The 10,275-nt window shown below is 42.3% G+C and overlaps 1 long non-coding RNA gene across 5 annotated transcripts; it reads left to right on the forward strand.

The window, feature by feature from the left end:
• Positions 1-4,247: 4,247 nt before the first annotated feature.
• LOC136501069 (uncharacterized) lies at positions 4,248-7,134 on the forward strand. Of its 5 annotated transcripts, XR_010770156.1 has the most exons (6): positions 4,248-4,806; positions 5,378-5,472; positions 5,653-5,720; positions 6,330-6,579; positions 6,654-6,705; positions 6,886-7,134. It is a non-coding gene; the product is annotated as an uncharacterized lncRNA (long non-coding RNA). The 5 variants fall into 5 exon arrangements; XR_010770157.1 differs by having other exon boundaries at positions 5,350-5,472; positions 6,330-6,705; XR_010770155.1 differs by having other exon boundaries at positions 6,330-6,705.
• The last annotated feature ends 3,141 nt before the right edge of the window (positions 7,135-10,275 follow it).

Below are 10,275 nucleotides of genomic sequence, written 5' to 3' on the forward strand. Positions count from 1 at the left end.
TGGTGACCGGACCCTGAGTATCCAGCGTCCGGTCGTTTACAGTAAGCATCCAAGAGCGACCGGACGCGTTCGGTCGGTACTGACCGGACCCTGACAGCGTCCGGTCATCACTTGAAAACTGTTCGCGGGTTGAACTGACCGGAGCGTCCGGTCAAAACGATCGGAGCGTCCGGTCATCCCGCAGAAGCTCATAACGGTTCGTTTTTCAGGCTGCCTTATAAATAGAAGCTCCACTCGTGAGTGGAGTAACTTTTGCTCATTCCAACAGCTGAGAAACACGTTTGTGCCAAGAAGAGCAAGGTCCTAGTGAGGTGTTTGTGATTTGAGAATCCAAGAGAATAGCCTCACTAGCAAATCAAAAGTAGCAAAGTGTGCATCCATCTTCTCATTAGGCTTCGCGTGGTCAAGTGAGAGTTCGTGCTTGTTACTCTTGGTGATCGCCATCACCTAGCTGGCTTGGTGGTGATCGGGAGTTCGGTGTTCACCCGGCGGAGCTTGTGGGTGACCAAACTCAAGTTGTGAGCGGCTTTGGGTAATTCGCCGCGACGGAGTGTCAAAGAATCAACCCGTAGAGAGCACTTGATCCTTGCGCGGATCAAGGGGGAGCTACACCATTGCGCGGGTGCTCCAACGAGGACTAGTGGGGAGTGACGACTCTCCGATACCTCGGCAAAACATCGCCGCGTTCCTTTCTCTCTCTATTTACTTTGAGCACTTACCTTGAGTATTTACTTTGATCAATTCAATACTTGTTTTACATCCATAGAATTGCTTGCTAGAGTAAGTTTGGAACATAGGTTGCGAATTTTTTGTGCATTAGTTTAATAGAAACACTTTTCTAGGCACAAGGGGTTAATTGAGCTATCCGTATGATTTGTTTACTGCAAGAGAATTTCGAATTAGCCTAATTCACCCCTCTTTTGGGCATCTTGATCTTTTCACATGTCACCGATTTTGTATGGGCTGTTCGTTTGGAGGAATCTGTGAAAGCATAAACAGTGAAATTCATTGTAGAACAGTAAAATCCGGCTGGTTTTTCAACCAACCGAACGCCCCCCATCACGATCCCAGGCATCCTCACTTCGTCGGATACGAATCCGAATACAAAACGAATAGCTGAACTAATAACCTAAAATAGAATACGTAAAAAGATAGTACAAATCTACAAAGATAGTACAAACCTAAGCGATATAGTTGAACTAATCTAAACGATGCAATTCGCTGGCCACCGGCGCGGCTCGCTGGCTCCGGCGTGGCGCGCGAGCTCCACGGCGCGAGTTCCCGGCGGGGCGCGGACTTCCTCGCCGGCACGCCCTCTGCCGTGCACCCGCTGACATCCGCCTGCCTGGCGCGGCTCGCCGGCCCCGGCGGCGCGGGTCTGCACTCTGCAGCCGGCTCGCCGTTGGCTTCTTCCCCGGCCGGCTGCTCCTTCCCCTTCCCAGCCAGCTGCCTTTTCCCAGCAGCCGGGATCTTCTTCTCCAGCGACGGCCGGGGCTCCTTCTTCTCCAGCGACGGTCTCCTACACAGCCGGCTACTTCCAACGATGCTCCTCCCGGCCGCGTCGTTCCCCCGCGACGACGTTGTTTCCATGGCCGAGTTCCTCGATGGCAAGAGGAAGAGGATGACACGTGGGCTCCACGTGTCATAAGCTACTAAACTAAATTTGAAAGCCACGATTTAGACAGTACTGCTGGCGTTGGAAGCAAAATTAAGATAAGATGAAAATAAGTGGCTACTTAAACAGACAAATAACTAGTCTGATTTAGGTAATACTGCTAGAGATGTTCTAACGAAGTAATATGACAACAAAGATTCAAAAGAAACGAACACGAGTTCAAGGTCATGTGTTTAAGAAACATCTATTTTATATTTAGTGTTTTTTATAAATGGCATGGTGGACTTATAATTACATGTACTGCTTCCGACCATTTTTTTTATAGTTGCATTAAAAAATAATTCACGCCTCATTTAGTTCCACCGAATCTGCGGCGGCAGATTTACTGTGCAGCACTGTAGCGCACTGTAGTATTTGTTTATATTTGGCAATAATTGTCCAATCGTTGACTAATTAGGCTCAAAACGTTCGTCTCGCAAAGTACAACCAAACTGTGCAATTAGTTTTTGATTTCGTCAACATTTAGTACTCCATCCATATACCGTAAGTTTGATATGATGGAGAATCTTTTTACATAGTGCCAAAGTTTGAATTTTGGTGGAACTAAACAGGGCCTCGTATATTTTCTATAACAAGTCTGATGAAGAAAAAAAAAATCCATGGGCGACGTGTAGTAGGGATACCATTTTTCACCAACGGATTATTAGCTCAGTGCTAAAGTCACTTTTCTTTCTCATGTGTTGTTCAGTGCATTCGCTTGAACTTATCAACCGGCTTATCAGTTTGAATCTACAGTATTTTTCTCTCACAACAAATCAGCTTCAGTCGACTTATCAGCCGGCTTTAATACCAGCCGAACAGGCCCATTTATTTATTCTGTACAATTCACGAGCATTTATTAGTATATTGAATAAAATTGTACTATTTCCATTATGAGAGTAGGATCTTAGTGGTAGACTCTCTTATTTGTACCTAGAGGTTTTAGGTTCAAGTGCCCTTTTGCAATTTTTTTTGTTCTTTTTTTTTACGCGCAGCTGTTGCTAATGGGCAACATTAGAATTTGTAAAATTACACGCAGCTGTTGCTAATGGGCAACATTAGAATTTGTAAAATTAAAAAAAAAAATCAAAACTCCATAAATAAAGAACAAACGTGATGCTAATTATATTACATCTTTTTTACAACTAGGGTAACAATGTAAGAACATAACCCACACGTTGCTGCGGAGACTGCAAAGAACTTGGAATAAAATTAAGTGGAGATGACATGGATAACTTGCATTGTGATGTTGAAATCAATGGGATGACATGACTAGTACCGGAGATGACGAGGATAGTTAGTGGAGGATGATGTGGGTGGCTTACATGTTGAAATAGATTTGTAGTGGGATTAACTTTATAAGAGATATAGATATAAATTATTCAAGCAAGATACTCCTGAGATATGGTTGTTCATGGGATGGGAACAACTTTCTTACATGTGACAGAATGAATAGAAATATGGAACATAAGAATTGAAAAGCTCATTTTTATTTATGAGTAATTACCTGTTTTAATCAGAAAGCTATAAGTTCATTCTAGGTGGGCATTTCAACATGGTGTCCACTACACTCACATTACTCATCAAATATCACATTGGGTGAGATTGAGAGTGCTGCATAGTTGATTTGCATCTTGTGGCATTAGTTGAGAGTGATGGCTTTGTTTTTTTTTCTTGTTACTCTTTGGCATGATTGTTGTCATCTAGCCGCCTTGGAGTTGATTGAGATTGTCGAGCACTACATGGTGATTGTGCCAGGGCTCCGATCAAGCTTGTGAGATACTAATGATTTTTTATCTTTGTTATTTGCTTGTGCTTTTACATCCTTGTTATTTTCTTCTACGGTTGTAGTTGGTAGAAATAGCTAGTTTAGTTGCTTCACTAGTTTAGCTAGACTAGAGTAATATGTTAGCCTCTTTGTTTGATTGAGTGCTCTAGTAGTTGTTCAAGGCTTGCTAGTAGACTTGTGTAGGAGGCATGCATTGGGTGAATTAGGCTAGGCAAAGTAATGGCTATTAGGTTCTCATTTTGTACTAACTACTTTACTATAGTGTTGTGCAATTTGTAAAGAATTTTTCATATGCTATTCACCAAAACCAAAAATATACGTATAAGAATACTAAACAAGTTGGATAAAAAATTAAATTGAGATAACATGTTGCTTTATTTCATAAGCACATGATTATAGTCAATTCCCATTAATTTTCTAAGATTGAAGGTGATTAGTAGTCAACTTTACGTTTTTATATGACAATTTAATAAAATCTTAATTTAGTATGTTTGATTAAGAAAACTATTTAAATTTAATTATTTGGCACAAAAATATTTTTTTTTAAAAATTAAATATATATCTACAGATTTATTTGAACTATACTTTGCATTTGGAAGCACAGCCGCCAAAACAAAGGCCGAAACCCAACTACCCGCGCATTTTCAGTGAAAAAATCCCGCCATCGGCAAGTACCACCCAAAAGCCAAAACCTATCCCAGCCGTCCGATCCCAGCTCTGCCTATCGGATGCCCTCCACGCCCACGTCCAGAGGCCACACCCCGTCGACCCTATCCTTCGGCGCCGTCAACGCAGAAGCTTCCACCTCGCCACATCCGTTTCCTCTTCTTCCTCTTCCTCCGCGCCCGCTCCACGCGCCGACGCCACACACACCGCCGGCTCGCAGGCTCCGCCTGCTCTTCCTCTCCCCCGGCCGCGACGCACGCGCCACGCAGGCTCCGCATCCTCTTCCTTTCGCCCGGTCGCGATTTGTGCCACGCATGGTCACCGGCATCGTTCTCCTCGCCCTTGCCCTTTGACCCGTCCAGATAGGAAAGGGGAAGAAAGGCCATTGTACCCTGCCATCGTACCACCGCATCGGCCAGACGGCCACCGCTGTTCACCCAGCAGCGGCAGCCACGGGCGGACCTGCCGCCGGGGCGGAGGCGTCTCCAGCCCCCTGTTTTCTCGAATCGCTGAATCGGCCGGGGGCAGATGGTAAGCTCGAGGCCGCAGCCGCAGGGCACAAGCGGCAGCCGGCCCCGGCTGCCCGTGTAGGCCAAACCAGGCAGCCCCCAGCCAGCTGCAGTAGCGACGCCGCCGGCACCGTGTAACAGAGCTTCACTCTGCACAGGCAAACGCCAAACAGGCAGCAACGTTGCAGGTAAGCATTTTATTTTAATTTCAGTAATTCAGTTCCTCAGACACTCTGCCGTTGGGGAAGAGATCATTGTTGGCCTGACCATCAAACCAGCTTGGTCAGCGTGGTAGTCATAGGATAGCCGCTAATTAGTTTTTTTTGTTATCTCTCCATTATTTGATTGCCTGATGGATGCTGCCTTTGCAGAATAAAACAGTGCTGGTATAATGGTTTCTTAACGTACCAGTGATAGGATAGCAGTTAATTACCTTTCTTTTATTTATCTCTCCATTATTCCTTGCCTGATGCATGCCTTTGGGGAATAGAACAATGTTGGTATAATGGTTGGTCGCTGCTTATGCCAGCGATGGTTATGTTACCATATGAATGTTCGTCTAAATTGTCAAGGTTCCTTATCCTTAATCCTAAGAATGCTGATTTTTATGCCCACCAAATACAAATGTAGCTTATGCTCCTCTTTTCTTCTTAGTACTCATCATCACTTTTTTTGGTTTTCCATTTACTTTCTGAGCACTACCTGTAGTGATTACTTCCTACCTGTAACAGAAAAGCAATTCACCGGTTTTCGGTGCAGGGAAGCGTTACTTTGCGGTTTTGTTGGCTCTGATCAGCAGCAACAACTTGCATCTTCGCTCTTCACAGACGCTTGGTCCTCATGGTCAAATACCGGTAGATGCGTAAATATATTTGGAATTCCTTTGCATGTTGACTAATGCCTCAACACACATCAGTCCTGTAAATATTTTTAGTGTACTGTACAATTCAACCGAAGCTGAAATCATAGTGTGGTTTTGTTAATAGTTTCTTTAGTTGTTGATCGTTATATATTTGTTCATCCTTCAATTTCAGATGCTCTATAACAAGCTTCCATACAGGGTTGGTTCTGGGATGTTTTGAAAGAATATTTGACAAAGCTGGTATGTCCGACTCTTTACTTTTCTTGTCTGCTACTTAAATGGTGCACTTTAGGTCATCTTTTTTTGTCTAATTGTATGCTGCTATGTGATATGATCTTTGTTGTGTTGATTATATATATCTGTCTTGCGGCATCATATAGAAGAGCTGCTTGTAATGTCAGTGAAATAACTCTACAAATTAAGCTATGATTATGTCATTTGAGCCAAAAACTTGTAAGGATCGTATATTTATGGGTTTTTTTTGCAGCCCATCTTTGGACGCGGGGGGGGGGGGGGGGGGGGGGGGGGGGGGATATTTTGTGAAAAACTTGCCCATGGTTTTCTTACAGTTGTTCAAAAGTAGCTATATTTTTTACATTCAGCTCAATAATGATGTGGGGATACTCTATCAGAAGTCTGCTCAATAGATTTCTTATGATCTCAGATTTTATATATGACTTCTCTCTTGTATCAAACATGAACTCTTTAATACGATCTGTATTGTGGTCTGTTTTACATCAGGCCAGATTATGGTTAAAGACTTACTGTAAGTCAGCATATCGTATGCCATTCTTCAATTTGCTATTATGTACAAGTTCCATCTGTATTTATTTGATTTCACCCTCTTAGCAAATGAATTAGATCAAGACCTAAAGTTCGGTTCAGATAGAGCAAAGCAGAATGATTCATACCAACTACTGGCCGCTCTTGCCACATATTCTTTTTATCACTTCTCTTCTGCCAGTTTCATTTCTGGATAATATATACGAAATCATGGACTGTTAATTTTGGGGGGCGCTTTCTCAAGCACAATGCTAACAAGTGGTAGGGCACCCCAATCCAGCATTGTCCTCTCATTCTTCTCAACATCTACTTTAAGGTACTAATTTGAATATTTATTAGGCCAGTTCTTTCTTCATGTGTTTGCTGATTGATTATTGGTTCATTTGACAGCTCAATGAATTAATTTTGAAAGGAGGTCCAGAGTCCTGTGACCAACAGTAAGGTGATCATCTATCTACTAATGCTGGTATAGTTTTATGATATTGCAATTGTTGAGTTTCAGATGATATACATATTTATATTGGCGTGAGAGGCCATAAATCTACCATGACAGCTCTTTTGATCTAAGAGTCCTTAGTCTGAAACTGATGCATATGCCATTTGGACCGTTTCCATTGAGCAGGAGGATGCACTTTGAGAAGAGCGCTTAGACTCTTTGGAAGGATGAACTGAATCAAGAATTCTGTAATGGCGAAACTTTCATGATTTGTGCTAAGAGTCGTTAGTCTAATTGTCCATTTCTACAAGTCTAGAATGCAGTTTTGACGACCTTGCTGCTACATTATTGAACTATGAAGCTTTTTTTATTTTATTATTGTAACTATTGAATGTGGATGATTAAAGTTATTAATATCATTGCCCTTTTGTGCCATTGGATTTTGTAATTTTATGAATTTCTGTGTCACAAATCTTTATTATTCAACAAATGAAAACAGATGCAATATAAAATAGCAGCGAACCTAATGTCGATGCAATAGTTTGAAGTGCATAGGACCTAATGTCGATGCAATAGATTGTATTTGCACCGAACCTAATGTTGATGCAATAGGTTTTATTACATTGAACCTAATGTCGATGCAATATGGTCTATTGCACTGAACGTTAGCCGTTGCAATAGAAATTCTTATTGCATCGAATTTATTAGATGTATTACATCTACATGATTTTGATGCAATAACCTTTTTGCATCTCTCTATATTGATGCAAGAGACATCTATGGCTGATGCAATAGCGACCTCGCATCAAAATAATTTTGATGCAATAACCCTTTTGCATCTCTTTATTTTGATGCAAGAGACAATGGATGGTTGATGCAATAGCGAACTCTCACATCGGTCACAGCAAACCGATGTGACAAGGCTATTGCATCTAGAGCTATTGCATCGGTTCGCATCAAACACGAAATTGATGCGGTAGCAAGCTATCGCATCAAATTTGGCCCTATTACATCAAAAATTTACCGGTGCAATAGGGTCAGAAATTAGTAGTGTCATATCAATGTTTATTAGCTGCAGTGGCGAATCTAGGATTTTACCTCAGGGTATGCCGGCCAAAAATTTTATTATACAATTCGGTGATCCATTTTAGCTATTCAGTAATAATTGTAGAATTTACAATATGATTCGGTATACATGCACTAAGTATCACGATAACGTTTAACTTTAAAGATTAAGTTGAGACCATCCACTAAATACAATATAAATAGTTCAAAAGCCATACCTTTGAACGAGGTAAGTTTTTTTTCTTTACAAATACATGTGTATATACTACGTATATGTATTATGCTTGCCGATCTTGTCGCAGGGTATGCCGGAGCATACCATACCCTGTGCCTCTGCCACTGATTAGCTGTAGACCTGTAGTTCATTCTAGAGAAATAATACAACGGGTAACAAGAGGAAAAAGACCTATTCTATTTGTGGGGCTCACTATGACCATGAGGTGGGGTGAGGAGGGTACAACCACATGTTTTGGCGTAAACAGCAACAAGGGAAAAAGACATATACCAATAATTTGGATTCAGGGAAGCTACTTGGCATGGCTTTGTCCATGTATCACCTGTATGGAATACAAGATGCCATGTTGTGCCAATGTGATGAACTAGATTCCGTACATCATCTTTGTAGCTAATATATCCATTATTAGCCTTTAAGTTAGACTCCAACCTTGAAAATACATATGTATCCAAATTCCACATGCTTAAAAGGGTGGACCTTCAAATGGAGAAAAAGCCAATGTGCATGAGCACATACATCAGCTAATCATTAAGGATCTATCAAGAGGTGAAACAATCGCATCATGTACATCATGTCATGCTACAAAGTTTTGTCTTTGCGTTAATAAAATCATACAAGCTAGGCAACTGGAGTTTCTCTATACTTGTCGACATTTTGTAGCAATGACTAGTAAATTTGTAGCCATGCATATGGCTTCAGATGGCTTAGTGCTCGATGACTCAAGTATTATACTGGTTTAGTCAATGTGCCCTATGTCCAATTTGTGGTGCTTGTTCGTGTTCCTGAGCTCAAGGGCCCAAATGTTTGTAGTAGAGGTTACGACACAGGAGGTTTGAGACATGGGAGTTAGGGTTCAAATAGAGTTTAGAGAGCGTAGGAAACTATCCGAGAGTCTAAGAGCCTTAGAAAGAGAGCCCTAGCCTCCCCTTACATAGCTTCTGGGGGACTAAATACATGCATGTCACTCCACTTGCACCTCTAATGTCTAGATAGCTAGAAATGTTCTCTCTCGGCATTCCATCAGTGGAGGAACCATCCAATTTAACCTGACCCAAATGTGCTCGCACCGTTATGGCACTAAGCACACTCAAAACATGCTAAACGAGCCTTTTACCTATGTGCCATTATAAAAGATCCAAGTTACTTGTGTACCATCAAAAATTTCAAAAGGTCTCTAGCACTGTTGTCCGAAGTTTCTTTTGCCTGTGTGCCACTTCCGTCACCTTGCCGTCTAATTCTAATAGAGGTGGCTGACAACCATAGCTAAAATTACCTTTTTTCCCATCAGTGTTTCTATTCAATCCATAGTCGCTCATGAGCTTCCACTTCATTGGTTCGTTCCTTACTCGAAGCCAAACTCTAGAGCTGCTCCGACGCTTGCGGAAGGAGGCGCCACCGGCCATGCACTCGGAGGGGGCGCGGCCACGGCTGCGCGCACACGTGAGGGGGCACGTAGGGGAGCATCGAGGCGCGGGGCTTCTTGCGTGGGGAGGCCGGCAGCCAGGCCCCATGCGGGGAGATAGGACACAGGCCAAGTGCTCGGGGAGACTGCGGGTTGCTCTCGGGGAAAGCTCCGGTCGCTCTAGGAGGCTAATTTGGTGCGGATTTCAAACGGATGGCGGACGGGTGGCCAGCTTGGCTTCTAGGTGGGTGAGTGTTCCTTTCCTTCTTGAAATGCATAATATTAGTACCATGTTTTGGTGTTGTTAGGATTGGATTGAACTGCATAGATGTGAATAAACTCTATGTTGTTCGTCTGCAGGAATGACATCGAGACCAGTTTCAATCTAGAAATTAGGATAATTAGTCCAACTATGCGAGGACCATGATTTGGCATTAACAAAGTTGTTGATTCAGACACCACAAATTTTAAAGACCTTGTTGATGAAATTCTCGATGAGTTTCCTTGCGGGTATGGTGATGTAGTGAAGCTGTTCTATTTCTATGCTGATAGCAAGTCCAACATACAAATTCATTCATACCAAGACTTAATGAATATGTTCGCGAAACATATGAGTTCCAAGTGTTGTTGCATGTCAATTGCATATGATAAACCTGATGCTGATCCACCAGGAATTCCACTATGGAACAATGTTGAAATCCCATGGACTCCGTCAATGTCAGCCCCTAGCTATGTAGAACCTAACAAAGGAACTCAAACTGGGACTGTTACAAAACCAGATAATGGCATGGTAGAGGCAGAAGACAATTATCTTATGAATCCTGAACCAGAGAATGTAGATGAGGGGGTTGATGAGGAGGGTTTATACATTGAC

The sequence above is a fragment of the Miscanthus floridulus genome, chromosome 13 (assembly GCF_019320115.1).
Source record: "Miscanthus floridulus cultivar M001 chromosome 13, ASM1932011v1, whole genome shotgun sequence".
In the NCBI taxonomy this organism is placed as follows: domain Eukaryota; kingdom Viridiplantae; phylum Streptophyta; class Magnoliopsida; order Poales; family Poaceae; genus Miscanthus; species Miscanthus floridulus.